The following is a 23,491-nucleotide window of genomic DNA, read 5'->3' as shown; positions in this document are numbered from 1 at the left end:
CTGAGACAAGAGAACTGGACTTTCATAGTCCCAAAACTGTTGTCATTGGCTGAGGGCTGCATGATGGGTCTGAGGGAATAAATATCCAGGTACATACTCTCTGTGCCTGCAGGCAAAACAGACTCAGAAGTCCAGACACCTCACTATTGGAGGTGAAAAACACCAAACAAAAAGATGAGGGATCTGAGGGCTCTGGGAAAAGCACCAACATTACCCAACAGCTGTGTTATTTAACAATAAGACAGAGAACAGAGATTCATTAGAATCCTTTGAGATTAAAGTAAAACTCACTTGAAGAAACTGAAGGTTTTTGTTTTGTGTTGCTTTTTTGACTAAAAGTCAGGCACAGAGGCAACTAATGAAACTGGGCCTGTTTGGAGGGTAAAATTTGGATTATTGCTTCAAACAATGAAAACACTTAATATCCTCAGATTTCCAAAAAAAAAAACATTTATCTTAAAAGTATCACTTCATGGCCATCAAATGATGAGAGTATTCATTCAAGTCCATTTTAAGAGACTCTTCCATTTTTAAAAAAATGTTTTTATTGATAAAACCACATGTAAACATACAGACATTCTAAACCTATAAAAATTTAATATATGGTGTACAGTCAATGGCTCACAATATCATCATATAGTTGTGTATTCATTACCATGATAATTGTTTTGAACATTTGCATCACTCCAGAAAAAGAGAAAAAAGGAAAATTTCATGCATACCAAATACCTTACCCTTACCTCTCATTGACCACCAGTATTTCCTTCTACCCAATTTATTTTAACCTGTGTCCCCCATTACTATTTGTTTATTTTTTATCCATATTTTTTACTCATCTCCCCATACCATAAATAAAAGGAGGATAAAACACCAGGTTTTCACAATCACACAGACACACTGTAAAAGCTATATCATTATACAATAATCTTGAAGGAACAAAGCTACTGGAAGACAGCTCTACAGTTCAGGTACTTCCCTCTAGCCACTCCAATACATCATAAGTTAAAAAGGGGATATCTATATAATGCATAAGAATAACCTCCAGGATTACCTCTTGAATCTGTTTGAAATCTCTCAGCCACTGACACATTATTTTTTCTCATTTCTCTCTTCCCCCTTTTGGTCAAGAAGATTTTCTCAATCCCTTGATGCTGAGTGCTGGCTCATCCCAGGATTTCTGTCCCACATTGACAGGGACACCTGGGGATCATGTCCCACATGGGGGTGGGGATGGCAGTGTGTTCGCTTGCTGTGTCTGCTTAGAGAGAGGCCATATCTGAGCAACAAAAATGTTTCTCTGGGGGTGATGCTTGGGCCAAATTTTAAGTAGGCTCAGCCTATCTTTTGCAGGAGTAAGTTTCAAAAGGGTGAATTCCAAGATCTAGGGCTTGGCCTACTGATTTGGTTGTTTCCATTGCTTGCAAAAATATCAGAAATTCTCCAAATGGGGAAGCTGAATTTTTCTCCCTTTCTCCCCATTCCCCCAAGGGGACTTTGCAAATACTTCCTTACTCACTTTCCAAATCACTCTGTGATTTATGGGGCATCACACTAATCTGAAAAAACAAACAAAATCACATGCCCTATTCAAGATTCCATGTACTTATGGTGTTCAACTAAACTGATTATACAAGTTAAACTAAGAAATGCACTAGTCAAAATATAAATTTTATACCAAATAAACTCTCTCTTTAGTCTCACACAGAAGTTGAAGTTTTATGAATGATATCATACTTCACCCAGTCTTCTGATAACCTTAGCCCTATCCAGATCAGTTTTATTAATATCTCTACTTGATTCCTGGTCACTTTTTCAATTTTTAAAACAGCTCCTGTATGGGGTACTGTTGTCTTTTATAGCTTCAGAGTTCTAACTCTGAGTCCCAGATGTCACACAGATACCCAAAGTTTCTGGGAAAGACCATGTTACAAACAGCTCAGTATCTCAGAGTTTAGAATTAAGTTACTTTCTGAATATATGTGACTGCTGAAAGAGTTTATAATGTAGTACCCTTTACAATAAGCCCCAACCTGATAAACCATACTTTCAACATGAATTCACCAAGGTTTTATATTATGGTTACTCCATATAATTGAGGTATGGCAGTATTTGTCTTTTTGTTTCTGAAATTCAACATACAGTCCTTAAATTTCAACATAAAATCCTTAAATTTCATTCACCTAGTTGCATGCCTCACAACTTCATTCATTCTTGCAACTGCTCAGTAGTCCACTGTATGTATACACCATAGTTTTCCCTTCCATTCCTCTGTCATTGTATTCTTAAGCCACCTACATTCATTATAGACCAGAAACACTGCCACCAGAAACATCAGTGTGCAAATAAATATCTATCCATGTCCCCACACTCAGTTATGAGACTACATCTTGACCAACCTTGGTGGTTGAATTTGGTTCCTCAGATCTATAGGATCCTGATTTCTGATTTCAGTTTTTCATCTTATCCTGCTTACCAGTTTAGCCCCAGGTGAGATGCTGAAATCAACTTTGTCCTTGCTATCCAGGAGCTCAAAGTTCCAAACAAAGCAGTTTCAGCCACCCCAGGAGGCCAGTTTTGATGAGGTTTCTTCCCCAGCTCTTTTTGACATTTGTATGGTGTAAGAAACAGAGTTTATTTGCCCTTCTGAATTTGTTATGCATGCAGAATAAAGCAGGGCATTCGAGCTTAAATTGCAGGTTGAGGTGCACTGAGGACCCTGGGAGAGCTCAGGCATCAAGACAGACTCCATTTGTCTCCATATCTATGAGATATTTGTAGAGCACAGTGCAATGAACAGAGCAGGCAGAGCCCCTCCATATCCTCATAGAGTTGGCATTCCATAGATTAGGAACTTGTAGTTTCTCAAGGTGAACTCTGGAATTCTTACAGCATCCATCAAGCATCCAGTAATCCTCACTGAAGAAAAGCCAATCATGACTGGAATACCTTTGTCATCTAGGGAGAGATGTGGCTGGTGTCTACTGGCTTTTTGGTTCTGGTTGTAGTGCTTTCTGCTTCTGATTCCAGTGGCGCTCTCTCTGAGCATCTGTGGGTCCTCTCTTGCTCCTCCAGGGACATCTCTTTGAGCTCTCTGTGTCCTGCAGGTCTAGTTTTAGCACTTTTGGGAAGTTCCTGTCCCTCTGTGTCCTTCACTTGCTTTCATCTGTCTGTGGTCTGTATCTTCTCCGGATTCAAATGGCTCTCTTTCATAAAGGGCTTGAAAAGCCCACGAGACAAAAGGATGAACTAGACACAGTGAAAGTCCAGGTTGGTTGGGGACCTTGCTGCCACTAACTTCCATCAACTGCATTTATCCCAGACACATTCAAGTCAATTCTTGATGGTTAAAAACATGGTGTTCACACATTATTCACTCCCTTCCAGAGGCCTCCACAGGAAGGCCTGTGGTGGGTGGGCCTCAACATTCTGGTTTGCAGATAGTGTGACCAGGCAGGAGGCTTTCTCAGGACCATGAGCTGCCCCATGCCCTGGAGCCCTGTGCGTGCTGCCCAGACTTGCCTGGACCTCCTGATACAGGAACACAGCACTGGCAGCCTCATGGAAGACAAATGCAGATCCCTCAGGTCCAGAGCACTCTGCAAGTGCTTGGATGGGCAGGAAACCCAGGAAAGATGGGCCATGGCAGGCCAAAGCTCTTGAGATGCTTTTACACTGTTTCTTTATGAAAGAGTGGCTGAAGGCTCTTTAAAATACAGACAGTTGACTCTTTAAAATAAGACCAAATGTCTCTAAGTGGCTGAAGGGTCCAGATAATGCCCAGGTTCAGAAATCATAGCACCTTGTACCCAGTAGTTACCCAAATATGTATTAATCGATGAATTCTCTGACTTAAGGCAGTGTTAAAAAGGTAATAACATGCAAATAACAGTGCAGGCAGATATTCCTCACTTAAAAGATTTTTACTAAAGGGAGCAAAGCAATCAACACAGAACCTATCCACTTACATGCTTTTTATAAGCTCTCTGGTTAGCTCAGAAGGTACGCTCTGTGATGACACCCATTGTCCCTTCTCAGCCCTGCTGTGGGCTGCTGTGAACAGCTGTGCAATGTTCTGGTAGAGCTCATAGTAAACATAGTCAAAATGTTAAAGTGGCTGTCTGCTCTCACTACTGCTTCATAGGCTGTAAAGCATACGAGATGCAAGGTGCCTTTCACATCAGTTGGTGAGAACACTTGTATCCAAGGAGGTCGAGGACAGAGTCTAGACTGAGACTAGAACCCATCGCATCCTGAATCTGTTTCAGGGTTAGCATGTCTAAAACCAAATTTGTGTCTCCCACAAGCCTGACCCTTCTAGCCTTCTGGTTGACCAGACCAAAAACTTTGGAGTCTTTCTTGCCTCAATTTCTGCCACATACTTCAGCAAATCCCATCACCTTTTTCTTTACACTATCTCCAGAATCTGACTTTTCACTACCTCCTCCATTACCACTGATTCAAACCACCATCACCTTTGGCATGGACTACTGCAAAAACTTCATATCTGGTATCCCTGCTTCCATTTTTTGTCCTACTCTGCTCTTCCCACATCTGCTGAGGAGATCCTTTACAAACATAAGTCAAATCATGTTACTCCTCTGACCAAACCATCCATAGCTCCCACTTCACTCAGTAAAAGATAGTCTTTATCATGTTCACAAGGCAAGGATCTACCTCCTACCACCACCTCCTGCTCACTTCCTTTCAGCCACACAGGCCTCTCCACTGTTCCTGACATCCTTCTCCACCAACCCTCCCACCATGTGGGCCAATATAAGGTGCTTTCCATCTCAATCTTTGTAGCTTTTAAGCCGTGGAAACTCACAGAGAACTAGAAAGATGTTCCCCTAACATGACATGAGTCTAATTGCAGCAAGAATTCTAATTCTAATTAAAGTGTAGGAATTATCAACACTGCAGTGGTGAAGAAGGGATGCTAAGAACCACCTTGCCCTGGAACTTTCTACCATGTGCACAACTTGGTATCACCCATATAAGGTGGTCCCAGCCAGGGTGACGATTATCTCAAACAGCCCTCCAATCTAGTTAAAAGTGGTGTTTGGTGCTAATGTTAATAAAAGAGTGAAACAAAAACTGTCTGTTGTTACATATGTACCTAAGAAGAAGTGAGATAACCAAAGTTTTCCAGACTAAAATTCAAGTCATTTCTCCCACCCTCTCCCACCTCCCACAAGTGAGTATATGGTACAAACAGCAAAGTTATGACACATAATTGCCCCAGGCAATTGAAGTATTTTGTTGTGCTGTGGTAAAAGGCCATGCCTCACTGCTTAGCTTATTCCATGTTGATCCTCAGCCTCTGATGGTAGGATTCAGCTTTGTCTCCTTTATGGTCCTGAGAAATTCAACTCTGCCCCTGTACTGGGTTAAATAATATCCCCAAAATTACATGTGACATTTGGACATATAATCTTTGTAGATCAGTTAAGATGATGTCATACTGGATTAGGTTGGGCCCTGAATGCAATAACTGGTGTCTTTACAAGAAGACTCTGTGTGCTGGTTTGAAACTGGTATGTACTCCAGAAAATCCATGTTCTTTAATCTTATTCAATATTTCTGGGTGGGATCTTTTGGATTAAGTCATTTCCATGGAGATGTGACCCACCCAATTGTGGGTGGGGCCTGTTGATTAAGTGGTGTCCATGGAGATGTGTCCCCAGTCATTTGAGATGGGGTTACCTACTAAAGTCCTTTAAGAAGGAACCATTTTGGAGAATGCTTCAGAGACCACGCTGCCAGAGATCTTTGGAGAAGCAGAAGGAAAATGCCCCAAGGGAAGGCATTTTAAGAAGCCCATAGAGAAAGGTAGCAGATGTCACCATGTGCCTTCCCAGCTGAGAGGTACCCAGAAGCTAAAGACCCCATCAAACACCAGCCACATGCCTTCCCAGCTGACAGAGATGCTCTGGAGATCAGCCATTCTTGAGTGAAATTAACCTCTTTTTGGTGACTTAATTTTGACATTTTCATGGCCTTAGAACTGTAAACTTAAAATAATAATTTCCCTTTTTAAAAGTCATTCTGTTTCTGGTATTTTGCATTCTGGCAGCTCTAACAAACTAAATATTATGTGAAAACTCAGAAATACACAGAATGCCATGTGCAGATGGAGACAGAAATTGAAGTGATGTGTCTACAGGCCAGGGCACACCAAGGATTGCTAGTAATACCAAAATCTAGGAGAGAGGCACTGAACAGGTGCTCCTTCAGAATTTCCAGAAGGACCCAACCCTGCAGATTCCTTGATCTTGGACTCCTGACCTTCAGAACTGTAAAAATAAGTATCTGTTGGTTTAAGCCTTACCTTCTTAACTAATAATATCCTCAAAGGTCCTATTTACAAATGGTTTTACAGCCACAGGGTTGGGGATTAGGACTGGAACATGTCTTTAGTTTTCCAGGGCTACTGTCACAAAGTACCACGACTGAATGAGGGTAAGACAAAATGCATATGACTGGAGTCTTTATAAGCAGAGGAAATTCAGAGTCACTTAGGAAAAAACAGAGAAAAAGGCAGAAAAAAAAAGATTGACATATGAAAGGAGCAGATGCTGACCCATCACCAGACTACTACAAACTCTGGAAGAAAACATAGCCTGGCAAAAGATATTTTGATAGTGGACTTCTAATTTCCAAATTGTGAGCCAATAACTTCTTGTTGTTTAATCCAATCAGTTTGTGATATTTATCATAGCAACCCTTGCACATTAAGTCAGACCCAAACTGTCTGCATATATCAACCATGAATAAGCAAGACCCAGCTTCCCAAGAGTCAGAATGAATATCAATGGGACTGCCACTACAGATCTCACTCCTCAACCCAGACTCATCTACAGACTGCCTCAAGCTAACTGCCACTCCTTCCTTCTACTAAAACTTTATCTCATGGGCAGGAGCCCTATATGCCCAAGGATATTTAGGTGCTCCTTCTAGATTAGAAGGAGCTCCTTCTAGATTAGCCAGCAGAGGTCTGGTTTTGTCAAGAGAGGTTGAGCATATTGTCCCAATACCATTGCTAGCAGAGACTTACTCCCTATTATCCCAAGGACTCCTGGCTGGAGCTGCCTGCAATTCACAGCCCTTTCAATTCAGGCATCTGGTCAGTGACCCATTTGCCATGGGGCAAAACTCAGCTTTTCTTCCTGAAAATAAAGACAGAATTATCCAAGGCCACATCATTAAGCTGTACCGTAGTTTGTTCTGATGTGATTGCATATACGTGTTATATTGGGAAAAACCTGAAATACATTTTGAATTTAAAACTGTTACCTATGGAAACATTTGTAAGGAAGTGGTTATTCTAAGGTTCCTATTACAGAGGGGATATCTTTCATCTTTATAAATAGGGGAAAGCATATACTTAGCTTCCTTTTGCTAGTGTGGCTAAAGAGAGCGTTTAGCATAAGCCTTAGTGTAAAAATTCTATATCCCAAAGATCTCACAAAAAACAATGATAAAATAACAAAAGCTGCTTGCAAAGTTAATGAGGCTCACTACTGATTACTTTTCATTATATAAAAGGAAACCCAGGGACATTTTAACAGATGGTTGAGGCTACAAATATGTGTATACTTAGTATATTCCTATTGCCAAATATAGCGTTCAGGAGGGAAGTCCATGACCTTCACACTGTTTTTACATGCTAAAAAATATATAAAAAATTTTTTCTGTTTCTAAAAAAGAAGAAGAAAATTAAAAAATTCAAGAAAGGATTTTTAATTTTTAAAGGAGGTTGAATAAATGAACAGTTCCATTAAAGTCTCAGTTGAAATTCTGTTCCAAGCAAATGACTTTTTTTCTCTTCAACTGTGGTACTGAAGCCTGAAGCTATTAATATTTCTGTGTGATTCTGACCTCTGCTATTGTCAATTTAAATAGAATTCCTGATGTCTGAGTCCTCTGACTCCTCTTTGTGCACTGACTTCTGAAGAAGCAGTTGCTCCTTCCTTGGCTGCCAGCCTTTAACACCCCACAATGACATGAGACATCAGATGGGGCACTGGTATTCATGGGGAATTGCATGGTGTGTAAGATGATATATACACCTGTTTGCCAACAGTTGGGGCTTTGGAAATACACAATTTAATCCAACCAAGGAATTACAATGAGTAACAGTGGACAGATTGTAAAGACCAGGGCCTTCATTTTACTGGTGGAACAACTAAAGCCCAGAGGGTCTAAGTGACTCATTCAAGGCTTCATATTAGTGATAGAACTGGGTGTCTGACTCCCAGTCCAGTGCTCTTCTATCCTTCCCCCCTCCTACCCACCATGTCCTGCACAAGTGAATAAATGAAGAGAAAGTAACTCTTCAGATACATTTAATATGGAAACAGGAGAGTTCAAGAGAGCAGTCTGCAGAGCCTTTGAGGCAGCTCTGAAAAATTTGTCTGCATGCAAAGATAGTGTTTCCCTGGAGGATATGGCTCAATATAGCAGCCACATAGCAATGAATTCATGAGCAGGCAAATATTTATCCCCTCTTATGACTGAACTTTTGCTGCTGCTTTCACAGAATTATTAATACATAGCAGTAGTGTGAGCTCCTACAGCCTTTGTCTGTGACCACCAGCCATATTGCTTTCAGCATCAAATGCTACTGTCTGCTATCAATATAAAAAAGGAAGGAAAAATGGCACTGGAGGAAAGAAGAAACATTTGGCAAAAGAAATTATAGTCAGGGTTTCAGCTTCTTCCACAGTAGAGGAAAACAATATGTGATGTGATAATTCCATGAAAATATCAGTCATGATGCTATAGCATTGTATAATAAAGCTGCAAAAGAAGCAAGCACTTCAAATGAAATGGTTCTGGGGTTAGCTTAATCCATAAGCTTGTGCAAACTCTAGAAGCTACCAGCAAGATCTGTATTTATAACATGCTTCTCTCTTAGACACTCACTTAGGAAAAAGCAGTATGCAAAATAAAGTGATTTCAGTAAAACACAAAGAAACAACAACAAAAAGCTGTCACCTCTGACTCAAAACCTAAAACTATAGGAATTCAACCCTGTATCCAACTAAATATTACCACAAATTCATAAGACAGAGCCCTATGTTTTGCATAGTTTAATAAGTAAAATTCACATAAAAATAAACCTGCATAATTTTGCATGAAGAAATTCATTATAATGAGTTTTTAAGGAATCTTTACTGACTTGTTCCACTTGACTTAATGAGTCTGTTCTTCCTGTGTCCTCCATGAACCCTAGTACAAAATTGGTACTCAATCATAAGTTCAATCACTGGATCAGGTTTGTTCCTAAAAGTCAGAAGAATATTGAGTAGTAAAAATTGTCTTCTAAGTTTTCCTTCTCCCTAGGTGATGAAAGTTTCAGAGGTAGACAGCTGCCAACTATGTACTCATCACCTACTACATGCCAGGCACTGTTAAAAGCCCAGGGGTAAAGGAGAGGAGAAAACTGTGTTCTTAGTCTTACAACACATATTATAAAAGGAGAAATCTAATAATAAACACACACAAATGAAAATGTACATCAGGTGGTGACCAGTGAACAACAACGAAGGTTAAGGGGCTAGTGAGTCATGGAATGCCACTTGAGGGTAGTCAGGGAAGGGTTTTCTGATAAGATAGCATCTGAGTACATGAAGGGAGTTAGCCATATGGAGTCAAGGGCAGAACAGCAGAATAGGTACTAGCCCCTGAGGCAGGAACAAAGAGGCATGTTCAAAAAAAAGCAGGGAAGCTTGCAGGGATGGAACAGAATGAGCAAAGAAGTAGAGGCAGAAATTGAAGTCAGAGAGACAGCAGGAGCCAGATCTTTAAGGGCTGGATGCTGTCCTGAGAAAAGATTGTAGGGAGACAGGGATGAAAAAGCAGGAAGCTTAGTTAGCCCATTGCAATAATCTAAGGAAAAGATGATGACAGCTTGGACCAGATTAATAGATGGGGAAGACTAAAGCTGAGGGGAGGGCAGGTTAGAGTGAGAAAAGTCAAAAGTTCTGTTTGAGGCATGGTTACTAAAGTGATACTTGTCCTTGGCACAGAAGTGAAAAAAAAATTTTAATGTACCTTGATTAATAAAAAACAGGGGAGTCAAGGAGGGGTAGAGGAAAGAGTAGCAGCCAATATTTTACCTCAGGACCTCATATATATCCCTTAACCTCTCTCCTCTTATGTATAAGATATGAAATTGTATGGATTTTCTTCAGGGTCCACTCCACCTCTATAATTTGATAATGTTTTCTACTGATAAATGTATTTTATCTGTTTATACAGTCACATATGCACACACAATCATCTTAACAGTTCAAGAGAAATTTTAAAAAGTGAATGCTAGAAAACAATCATAATTCATGATATAATATTGAAATTAGGAAATGGGAAGGAAAAGATTCACTATTTGCTTGAGATCTGGATGAGTGTGGTAGTTAGGTTCAAGTGTCAACTTGGATAGGTGAAGGTGTCTAGTTCTATTACTGTGAACACAAACCAGTGGCATGTAATCTGTTCCTGATTACATCTGCAGTTGACTAGGAGGCGTGCCTGCTGTAATGAATGAAGTTTGATTTAATTGGCTGGTGCTTAAATGAGAGAGCTCAGTGTAGCACAGCCAAGCAATTCAGCATTCCTCATCCCAGCACTCATAACTCAGTCCAGGCCTTTGGAGATGCAGAAAGGAATTACCCCAGGGAAATTTGTTGGAACCCCAAGGCCTGGGGAGAAGGCTAGCAGAGATCATCCTGTGCCTTCCCATGTAAGAAAGAAGCTAAGTTGAAAGTTAGCTGCCTTTCCTATGAAGAACTATACATTAACTAAATAAATCCCCTTTTACTGAAAGCCAATCTGTCTCTGGTGTGTGGCATTCCAGCAGCTAGCAAACTAGAACAATGAGATCCTAAGTTCTCAAGTTTATTTTCTTCTTTCTACATTTAAACTTGTGAAGCTCAGAGCAAAAAGGAGACAAAAATACAATATCCTAAAGGATTCTCTTCCAATGAGCCAACTCTTTAAACATTTGTACTCTGCATAAAGGCAGGACATAATTTTTATATGCATAATGATCTCTCAAATATAGTGAAAGAATAAAACATAGAATTACAAAAAATAAAATAAAATAAAAATAAATATCACAAGAGTTAATGTAGCTAATATAAAGGATAGACTTCATTTTTTTAAATAATTTCCTGAACTTTCAAATATTTTATGTTAATTAAACTAAATCAATGCAAAGAAATTCTACCTTTATAAAGAATTTCAGCCTCACACTCGCCAATAAAACCAGCATCCATTGCTTGAATTGAGGATAAGAAGCCCAGGCACAGTGTGTATTCAGAATGAACAAGAGCCCTTAGGTTGTGAGAAGGGAAAGAAGAATCAAGACAAGTTGAGGGGTCACGACCAGAAAAGCAAATTGCTGGGGACAGTGTGCTTCAGACAGAGGCTTAGCTTGGGCAAGGCTTCCAAGGGAAGGGGGTGAATAATTTTTGGATGGAGTCTCTCTGACTGAGGTGAACACAGGCAGTGAACTGGGCAGGACCAAAAGAGGTGAGTATGAGAAGGAAAAAAGATTTCAAAGTATTCTGTGAACCAGATAAGGATGGAGATTTACCCTGGCCACAGGAAGGTTTTAAGTAACTAAAGGCTTAAACCTGAGAATTTGGGAGACTTAATGAAATTTCACCTCTATCCAATTTATGGCATTAGCTTGAAGACCTCTTTTGAGAATTCCTAAACTACCTGACAGACCAAGGTTATCAAGCTGCTCTTTTCCTTGTCAAGTAAGAAGAATTCAAAGGCTCTTACTGGCCTCTTTATTGTTAGATAAGATAACATCACAGAAAAAACATTGCTCCTCCAACTTCTTATATTTTAAGAATTTATTCTCAAGACATTGAACTGATTCTCACTGCGTCCTAACTTCTAATCTTCTTCTCTGATCCCTCTCTGTGACAGGATCTGGACAAACAATACTGACTATCAAGTAAAGCTCTATCATGAACAGGCCCTGGAGAGGAGGTGGAAAACAAAGGTCTGATTGTTAAGCAAATAACCATATCAGTCCTCATGGTTAAATGTTTCTATGACACTCCCAGAACATATTTTATAGCCAGCTCTAACAAGATTATAATGGTTTTGACTGGATGTTTTCTCCTAGTTCTAGCAGCTCTCTCTCAAACATAGTATAAATATCTTTCATATAGTTTTGTTTCCAAAAGATTTCAAATTTGTAACAGACATGTCAAGAAATGGGATATAAAATAATGAGGGTATTAACTTGTTTTTATCAGAAAATATGAGTGAACTTTTGTAACAAAAAGGTCATGCTAAATGAAAATAAGGATTCAGGCTAACTGAAATCAGAGTGTTTGCTGCATGCTCATCTCTACAAAAGTCATGGGCAGCAGAAAAGGAAATATCCTGGTTATTCTAGGATAACAGTACTAGGAAGAGGATGGGTAAGTGTACATATTTAAAAATAACACCTTATTCCGTAGTACTGAGCAGGGCGAAAAGCTTAATTTATTAATTAAGAAATTATGAAATAATATATACTATCTTGCAAGTTATAACTGCAACTCTGCAGTAATTACTAGAACAAAAAGTTAAAAGAAATTCTGCAGATATTTTTTAGGCACACTTTTTTCTGATAAAATCATGTAACAAGTTCCAATATCCTTTAATTTATGGTTTTTTTCTTTTGCAGCATAAAGAGGTTCATTTTTGCAAAAATATTAGAAAGACTCATTAGGAGTTCTCTCTTAATCTTTGTTATCCAAGACGTGTTCTTTTGAAGCCCCTGAAGGCTCACCTTCCTAGATAATAGTCTCTTCTTCAATTGTCAAGGTGTCTAAATCTACCAGAGCCTCAAATGTCAGATTCCACCAGTTCACCACCATCATTTTTGATAACCTGATGAAATTCAACATCTTTAGCCAAATTGTAAGCTCATTTCAGAGGGAAATTACATTACATCTGTATTTTACTATGGAATATTTATACAATTTGATAGTCAGAAAAGAATGTAGGAAAAAGAGGGAGCATTGCTGAGAAGATATACAAAAGAGATGTTTGAGTAGAGGCCAATTTTACTGTGGTCAGTTAATTAGAGAATATGTTCACATTGCCACAACTCTTACTTCCCTATACAACTTTATAACCACCTGATCTTGGAGACTAAGGACCTGTACCTCCTTGGATAAGTAGATGGTAAGAGGTGAATTTATTTTCTAAAAGCAGAGTCTACTATAGTTTAAGGATATTAACAGCAGAAATAAAGGTTGGAAAATAAAAATTTGATTCTATACTCTGCCATACATCAAGATTAACTACCATTATATAAGCAGGAGTAACCTCAGATTCAGAGGCAATACTTATCCTTTGTTTTTAGATTTATCATGCAGTGTTGGCAGAGTTACCTAGTCTTGCCCTGGATTAACAAGTTCCACTTAATTTGAAATATCTCCCGGCAATTTCATTTCTGGGAATGGGGAATAATCACAGGTCAATCTTAGGTAAAGAACCCCAAATGGAACTCTCCAAATCTGTAGTTTAGGGAATGAATGGCATTAAGGTGAATTAAATTAAAACTGAATTGACTAGGCAGAAATTAAGAGAGGAGTTGGAATTTACTAGGCAAAGTAAATGCTGAGGAGTTGAATTTACTTTTAGGTGAGACTAAATTCCCAATCAGTCATTTTCAAGGGTAAAATTGAGTGTTGTAACACCCTGGATAAGCTCAGTCATGTCTACAACCACAATTGGATCAAGGACCAAAGGCTCTTACTGTACCTTACCCCCACCCAGCCATGATATCACCCAGCCTTTAATTGTCATCATATAAATTATTTATATTTACCATATTTTCCCTTGTATTAAGAGAGTAAAAGACTACCATTTTGTTGACCAAAGTAGTCTCTGAATTTGCAGGAGGGAAGGGACAATGTATCCTATTAATCTTTGTTTTTTCACCCTCAGTTTCAATAATTTGTTTATTTAATTGAGTCCAAGCCTTCCAGCCAATTAAATCTGATGTTTGCACAGAAAGGAAGTAGGAAACACCTGAAAGTGCCCTGCAATGCATTTATTCTTTTAGTCTAAACTTAAAGGGAAAAGGAGGAGAAAAGTGGTTTTGGCTGTCTAAGCAAGGTTATGCAAGGTTAGACACAATGGAAGACCTTAATACTTAAGCCATGTTTAACCCAATCCTGCTTTTAGAATAGATGTGAACATAACAATATTTCTGCAACCAAAGGGTAACATAAAAGGACGCTCTTGATGTTCAACATTCCTAAATTCCTTCTTGCATGATGAAAGCAAAGAGAATCCTCATTTGAGGATTTCCTGAGATTGTTCATGTTGCAAGCCAGTAACTCTAACCCATCTCAGATGCCTCATTAATCACTAGGATTTGGAAAAGTCCCCAAAAGAAGACCTCTCAACCACAGAATTGCTAGGAGGATCATTTCAAACTAATGAATACAAACATTTGCCCAATTATTTTCTCCAATAATTTTTCCATCAAATATCTTTAAAGGGGAGACACAATGAGGACTCCTGCATCTTTCACAGGAAATATTCTCCCTTCCCCAAGGTACAGACCCAACAAATGATCTGTTGGACATCCTTTGGAAGGACCATGGTGGTTGTCTTCAAAAAAAATAAAAGATTTCATTCCTTAATACATTTGAGCATAACTAGTCTGCCATGAATTATTGTCCTATTCTGTTAAAGCTCAAGCAGAAAACAGTTGAGAAAACTTAAGGTCCTGTGGGTTCATTAACTGTTTTTGAATGTGTTTTCAAGAATTGAGCAGACATCCAAAGTTTGCATAACTTTGGTAAATACTCTAGACTTCTCAAATCATCTGAACCAGTTCCATAATCTTCTGTTTAAACCAAGTACAAGGGCATGAGAGATGCAGTTCTGTGTCCAAAATTTAAATATGTACCACCAGATAACCCCATCCAAAAGATAACATCAGTAGGCCACCACTTAAGCAAGTGTTTAGTAACTGACTAATCAGTAGAATGCCTATTAGGATGCTGTTCTACTTAAAATCAGCTATTAAACTGGTATCAAATCAGTGTTTTATTTTGGTAAAGACATTCAATTAGTCATGCTTCTCCTATTTTTCATAATAAAGTCTTTACTTTCTGATCATCATTGGGACATAATTTAGATATCTGAAGTATTAAACTGGCTGGAAAGATTTGAGATGCTTTTATAGGCATCCTTTCAGCCAATGTCTGTGGGGAGAGTGGCTAAGCCTCCTTTGGGGAAGAGGAGTAAAAGACAGGATCCTAGCATGACAGGATGTTGGGAATATCCTTCACATCTGGCATGCAGCATTAGCAGTTCTTACTTTAACCAGCCCAAAATGGATAGAAAATTCAATTCTGACTGCAACTAGAGGTCATGCTAATGAATCCTTCTTCTAAAGGCCCAACACTGTCCCGGTGTTGAAACGAATCAGAGTGCAATGGAAGGAACACTGGGTTTGGCTCTAGAAGAAATATCTTTATCAGGCTGTAAGTAGATGTTAGATAAGAGAAAAATAAGGAAAACAATGTAACTTGAGTGTTATCCCATTTCACTTACCTGGCAGGAAATTCAGTACCTAAACAGAATGATTTTAATTATCTCATTTGCAATGCTTACTCATTCACCTCGTTCTAACCAACCATTGTTCTATTTTATCTTTTAATTATGTTGTGTACAACTTGCAAGCTGCTCCATATCACATTCTGAAAACAAAATATATAAAATATGCCATTCTTGAGGAAATGTCTGTGTGTTTTTCCTGGGAAAATCTTACCTGTATATGAGTCTGTTTTTCACGAAGGCTGTAAAGATCTCCTGAAATAGTTTATCCTGTGGGTGTTTGCTGAAATTTCTCTCATTCTTGTAGTTTATACTGAAATGAAACAAGCAAAAAAGGTATTCATGTAAATATAAAGATTATTAAGGTTTAACAGTGCTATAGGCAAGTATCAATTATTAAAATAGGAATTACAAATTCAATTGTAAAGTTTAATAATACAGATTATAGTCAAGCATATGTATTTCATCTTATCATGTTGACAATTATTTCCTGTTATATTTAATAGTTAAAAGAGGGTGGAATTCCAGCGATGAGGCTGGCCTTGAGACCTAGGGATCAACAATGCCATCCTGACCAAAAGAGGGAAAGGAAGTATAACAAATACGATATCAGTGTTTGAGAGAGTTCAGAGTCAAGAGGCTACTCTGGAGGTCATTCTCATGAATGTTTCAGCTAGACATTGCTACCTATCATAACTTGCCAAATCCCAACCAAAATCATTCCTGCCAATCCTAAAGGAAACCTAGGGCATTATATAGGATTCTACAAAGGTTCCATGCACTAGGGTAACTCTCCAAACCTACAACCTCCAGATCAATCCCTGGACCAGATAAATCCTGAAATGCAGTGGGACCAACCCTTTCAGAACATCAACTAGTTCCATCCCCATATTCCATATGATCGACAGCCCCTTCCAACATAAAAAAGTTAGAATGGGCACAGTCCAAATACTTTTAAAAAGTGGGAGAAATATCAAAGATGATGGTGGTGTTATACAGAGAAGGTTATGAGTGCTCAATCATTAGGCTGATTTTTTTTAGCCTCCAGTACCTTAGAGCAGCTAGAAATAAAAACCTCAAATTGTGGAATTGTAACCCATATCAAACTCTAAAATCTGTTCTACAACAAATTGTTGTGATATACTTTGAAATTCATCACACACACACACACACACACACACACATATATACACATATAAATGAATATATATAAATTGGGTGCAATGAGGAAAAGGAGTATATAGAGAAAAAGAACAATTGGGGCACATTATCTAGGCCACTATGAATAAACCAGATAAGGATTTCTTTCCTTCACTTTTCCACTCACCCTCGACCTCATTTGGCTGACATAGCTATCAATACCAGTGGCTGTTATGGATATTTCCTTGTAGATTATAAGGATTTATTGAAATCCATCATTATCTTTATTTGTATGTTGGTTTTTTTTTTTTTTTTTTTTAAAGAGAGAGGGAGGAAGGGAAGGAAAGACAGAGAGAAGGAAGGAAGGATGGAAGAAAGGGAAACATCTTTAAACATTTTCTTGTTTTATTATATTTTGTTTGTTTGTTTGTTTTTTACATGGGCTGGGGCCGGGAATCGAACCGAGGTCCTCCGGCATGGCAGGCAAGCACTCTTGCCCGCTGAGCCACGGCGGCCCGCCCTGTATGTTGTTTTTAATACAGTCTTGAAATAGTCCAGTGGCTGCCTCTTGTTGCTTGATATTACATCACACCAAAGAGATTAATACCCCAAAAACATTGGGCTTCAAAACTGGGAGAAGATAAGACAGAATGCATAAAAGGGACACAATGTTACAGAATATATGAGACAATAGCTTTGTGCATATTAAAATAAATTAATGTTAAAATCTAGTTCAAGTAAATTGGAATTAAATGCCACTTAAAAGGCAAGTTTTGTAAACTTATGTTGCCATTTGCAAAGTTTTACTTTTCCAACCTTTCAGCTGCCATTGGACATCATGTCCCCACTCTTGCCAGGTAAAGATTGTGACAAATTCCTAGCACCCAGACTCTGGCAGACTGAACGCGTAACAATATTTAAAGTAGTTAATGTTCCTCATTAAAAATATATATGTATTTTTAAGCATGAACCCATTCCATTTGGCTTTTCAGGACAGTTTAATTCATTGCCATAAAATGAGAGGGAAATAAATTCTAGATCAAATAAATTATCATTCTACAATATTCATATTGATATTTCATGCCATTCATTGTTTACATGGCACTTAGTGCCAAATGACCTAAGCACATTGTAAAACTGAGAAAACCAGTTCCTGGAAGGGAAGTGGCTCTGGAGCATGTACAGCTTGTAGGAGGTCTACATGGTGACAACAGAGATGAGCAGGGGCTGAAGCTTTCAATTGTGAAGGTAAGGTGTGACCACTTCAGTTGAAAACCTCAATTGTTTTGACAACCACCTTCTTTAGCCACTATATCTGTTCACAGCAACAGCTCCTTTTATGCCTTCTCATTACTGGCAGGATGTGACCAGACCAAAAGCTAAAGACAAAGCTGGGAATTAGCCCAGGTAGGTCAACAATCTGGAACCATTTCCTCATTGAGAAAATGCCAAATGTGTGTCAGCACCATGTCCTAAAACTCCCAGGTCAGTTCCACCTGTAGCCAAGTAAGCCTATTATTTATTCATGATTTGTGGCAATGGTTTAAGCACTGAAAAGTATTAAATTAAGAATAATGCTCTGTTAAAATTTAAGATAGATTTTTTATTTTAGCTGCTGTGGTAAACCTAAAATAAAGCTTAGGGCTAGTGAGGTAGGCTGTTGAAACAAGGGAGACACTGAGTATCTTACTTAAAATTTTCAAGTTCAACAGCTTCTGTGGACTCATGCCATTGACCTCAAGTTTTGTGTCCACCCACTTTGATGGCAGGCTCAGACTTCATCATGCTATTTTGGATACTATCAAAGTTAATGGCAGGAAGCTACAAAAATAGAAGCATAAAGTACATGAGGATCAAAATTTAGCACAGGATAAAGAAAGTAACAAAATGAAGGGAGGGGAAAAAGACAGGATGAAAGGAATATTTTTTAAGACAATAATTAACATGATGGCTATGCCAAAAGTAAGATTTCTTGAAGATTTACCATTGATGAAGTAAGCATTTACTCTCTCTATTTTACTCTGATTCATTTTTCTTCATAGCTTGTAATACCACCTGTCATATCTTACAGTTATTTTTTTCCAACTTCCTTGATTATAATGTCACCTGACTATGAACAGGAACTTGCTTATTTTTGTTTAGTGCTATTTCTCCAGCAGCTAAAACAATTCTGGGGATACAGGTGTGATATGGAGCATAACTTTTTAAAGCTTTTAAGGTGATTCCAATGTTCACCCAGACCAGAAAGTTTCAGCATCAAGGTAGAACATTCTGGTATAGAGTGAGGGATTCAGATTAAGAATGAGTCATTATTAATCTATTCCACTCATTCATTCATTCTTCCACATTTAGCAATTATATATACTCATGCTGGGTGACAGGAATATAAAGACAAAGAAGATTCTATCACTTTTAACCAGTTTTAACATTCTGATTACTCGATCATATTTACAAATGTCATTTAAATATAGGATTTACCATAAGAACAGTAAAACTTCACTTAAATTAATTACAACGTGACTATGCCCCATTTACAATATGAAAAAATTAAGTTCACATTAAGTTATTAGTACTCAACTAGATCTATTTATTGATGTTTACCTGTAATTGGGAAAACCTTGAGTTTTTTTGGTACCTCAGTAAAGTTTAGCATAGTGAGGACAAATAAAATATTATTTTCAAAGTGCAAGTGAGAGATGTTCTACAAAGTTCAAATGAAGCATGTGCTACAAGCAGCTAAATTATTACATATGAGGGAAGTAGAGTATACAAAATAATTATTCACTTTTCAGTAGATCATTCCATTCTATATAATTATCAAAGAAAGTGTAATGTTGTATTCATCCCATGAAATTATTTTATAGAAATCAGCATAAAATATCATTTCTTTATCAAAAAATAATATTCCTGACCTCCCATAAGGTATTGTTAATTTAAAAATGCATTATATAGGCCCACGGTTGCTCAGCAGGCAGAGTTTGTGCCTGCCCATGTAAAAAAAGCATTATAATATTATAAATAAATATATATATTAATAGCTAGCAAAAAAATAGAAAACACATACTCACAAACGAAAAACAACATATTCTTCTTCATTGTATGCTGGCCATGGCTGAATTCTCCAGTAAGAAAAATACATTTACAGAAATATTAATAAATCTTCTAACTTGTAAAACTGCCTGTCTAGCTCAGTGCTCACAAGACTATAGACCCATGGACACTTGAAGCAGCAATGCTTAGTGGATAAGAGAAAAACTCTAGGCCAGATTTAAATCCATTTTATCTAACTGAAAAATCTTGAACAAATTATTTAATCTCTGTATATTGATTGCCACATTTGTAAAATGGAAATAATAACAATAAAATTGACTCAGAGTTATGAGAATTAAATATTAGTATTTATAAAATACTTGCTATGTGCCTTTCATAGTTGTGTTTTATAAATATTTTTAGTCCTTATAAGTATTCTCATTATACAGATGAACTAGTAAAAAAAACCAGAATTTTTCATTAAAAATTAGATGATTTCTGGACCTTAACTGATAGCACAAATGATGCTGTACATGAAATCACAAAAACAAGCGAATTATTCAGTGTTCCACAAGAAATGTCATGACACACAACAAACAGTAAGTGATTTTTCTAAGCCCAATGAGTTTCAAACTCCCTTGCTGCTACCAAAACTCCCAGGATAGTGATTATAGATGAGAAAACTGAGCTACAGAAGGGCTACATGACTTGTCTAAGTGACACACAGCTAGTAAGTGGCTAAGCTGATACTCTCACCACAGTCTCCCTCCTCTCCCACATTCTCAGTCCTACAGCCCCTATTTATGTATCTTCAATGATGACAAACACACTGTCCTGAGTCTGCTCATTTGCTTTTCACAGAGTTTCACTTTTTCCCAAGTTTTTCCTCATATTGAGCTGAAATTCTGTCTTCTTAGGCTCTTTTCCTGTCTTCTAGTCCACTATCATCTCCTTTCACAATATTTAAAACATCTAAATTGCTTTTTTAATATGTATATATAAGTTCAATGAAGCTTGTTCTCAAGTTATAGTAGTACTAAACTGACCAATGGTCCTAGAACATACCAGTGTTTGACCTCAATGTCATGCCTGGACATGTGCAGCACATAACACCTGATCATGTTTCAGGACTCAGTTCAAGCAGCCTGCTGGGTGAAGAGCTGTCAAGACCTTCCTGGGCAGAGCTATTCACTCCCTCCCTCAGGCTTAACAATGCTTACCTTTCTATAGCACTTCTCACATTCTATTATAATGTCTAGTTTATACAACAGCCTGTTTCCCTTGAATTTAGCTTCACTGAGGGCAGTATCACATCTGTTTTCCTTTGTGTCCTTAGCATCTTACACAGAGCCTGGCACATAGGAGGTGATCAAATGTGAAGCTATTGAGTAAATGCACACCTTGTCCCAAGTATCTTTGCTAAACTAATTCCTCCTCCAACAAACCACCTCCAGATTAGTCCATCCATTCAGTATATTTATTGTATATATTTTGTGTGCCAGGCAATATCTGAGACACTGGGTATGTGGTAAACAGGACATCCCTAGTTTCTGTCTTCAAGGAATTTCCAGTCCCATTGAGAGGAAAGTATAGGTGAGAAGCAGTTAACAGACATGAGAAACATGCAGAAAAATTAATAAACAAGGGTTTGTGGTGGTGGAAATTAAAGGGGAGATAGAGTGGACCACGGACTAACCAAATAGGAATGCAGAGAACTACATGTGCTCCAGGAACTGGAAGGTATCTGAGCACCACAAATTTTCAGTAGAAAGTAAAGAGATTGGAGATCAAAACAAAGACTGCACCATGCAGCCTGCCTAAAAGTTTGATCTGGTTCAGCTCAAGAAATTCAACATTCCCCATTGCTTACAGTATCAAGTACAAAATCCTTAGATGGGCTTTAGACACTACACAGATTTTTCTAGCTTTCTTTATCTTTATCTACAATGTGGTTCCTATGACTCTGAAAATATCTGATTTCTAGCTCTAGGCAGATCACATCATGATGTGGGAAGGGCCTCTGGTGAAAGCTCCAACCAGCTTTGTGATTTTGCTTCAACAATCCTGGGGCAATTCTTTTCTTTGAAATATTTGGTTTTACCAGGTTATGCTTATGCTGAAAGGGGACCATCTGCCTCAGTGTGTCTCTGTCCCTAGTTTTGTCATACTACGAGACTGTCCTATAGAGCAGAAGACTCTAATGCAGCAAAGCAAGACATGCACAGATATATGGAAAAAAACAGTAAGGACAAAGAGGCAAAGCAGAGCATGAGAACACAATGAAACAGTGAAGGGTATGGCTTGGCTTGTTAGAGATTCAGATGGAGGATGTTCAGCTTTTTGCAGTTCTGTGCCTGAAACCATGAAAGACATTTCCTCTGTGCCCAGGTAATTGGCCATGTTGGCCGATACACAAGTAACAGGTCAGATCCTGTTAGTGCAGAAAGTCAGGTGAGGGGACCTTCATCCCAGTTTCCCTTTTCAAATTGATGGCTAAAAATATCAGAACCAAAATGTGTGGCCCACTTGCATATTTTAATGGGCATTTCTACCTGATTCTTTCTCTATTTTGTTTTCCAACCCTTAGTTTTAATTCTCCTTGGCCCAGGATTTAATATATGATAACCTGTCATACTTTATGTAAACCTCTTTAAATTCTTTCTGGGACAAAGAATGTATTAATAGATTAACTCCTGATTTATTTTCTCCAATATTTTGCATCTATAAGTGTTTCCATATTATTTTATTGTAAGGAAAATGGGAGAGCATTTATTATTTCAAAACTGAAAAGGCATGAAAATTTTACACATAGAATAAGTCATGAGTTTCATTAATCTTACAACCTTCATATAATTGAGAGAAGTTATTTTTATTTTTGCTTAGAGCCATCTATTTTCTGAAAATTTCAAACTTGCAAATACTCATTTGTGTATGTGTGAAATGTTTAACAGAAAGATATGGTGCTATCACATGTGGACCTGTCAGGCAACAGACTGCAAGTTCTAAACTAGGTTAAATGGAGAAAAACTATTAAACTAACCTTAATAAAGTCTGTCAGTTGTTAACAAGGAAGTGGGGATGCAAGGTGCCATGATAGATCTACTCAACACAGGCTTCAAAAAATATATAATTGATGTTTCTTTTTCCCTGGCCAGGGAAAAAGTCACTCATGCAGTGACTCAATTCTAAAGTCACAATTCAATTTGGCAAAAACTGACCAAGAACTCATTAAGTAGAAGATACAGAGAATCAGATGGCAAGGTCAAAGCTGCTGGAATTGGGACATTTACAGTCTTGTCACCAAGTAAGACATATAGGCAAGTACTTTCAAAGCAAGGGAGAAAATAATGCTACAATGGTGAAATAAGGTGCTTTGGGAACTACAGGAGAGAGAGATTACTTCTGGACTAGAAGATTAACAAAGGCTTTTTGTGTGGTGGTGGTGGTGGTGGTGTCATCAGATTTGGGTCTTGAAAATAGACAAGACTTTGTAAAACATAAATTTGATGAAAGGATATTATAGACCTTGGAACAGTAGAAGAAAAAGGTGGAAGGTCTTGATATCATGGTTACATCTTAGAATACACAGTGGGAAAGAACTGAAACTACAAACAAAACCTATGTTGTGTCGTTGTGCTGCTTTACTAAGAAAGCATGGACTTGACTTGGGGAGATAATTCATAAAGGTTTGTGAGCAGGGAAAAGAAAGGGTCAGATTTTTGCTTTAGGATGA

The sequence above is a fragment of the Tamandua tetradactyla genome, chromosome 11 (genome assembly GCF_023851605.1).
Source record: "Tamandua tetradactyla isolate mTamTet1 chromosome 11, mTamTet1.pri, whole genome shotgun sequence".
NCBI lineage: Eukaryota > Metazoa > Chordata > Mammalia > Pilosa > Myrmecophagidae > Tamandua > Tamandua tetradactyla.
Note: the sequence above shows the minus strand (reverse complement) of the source record.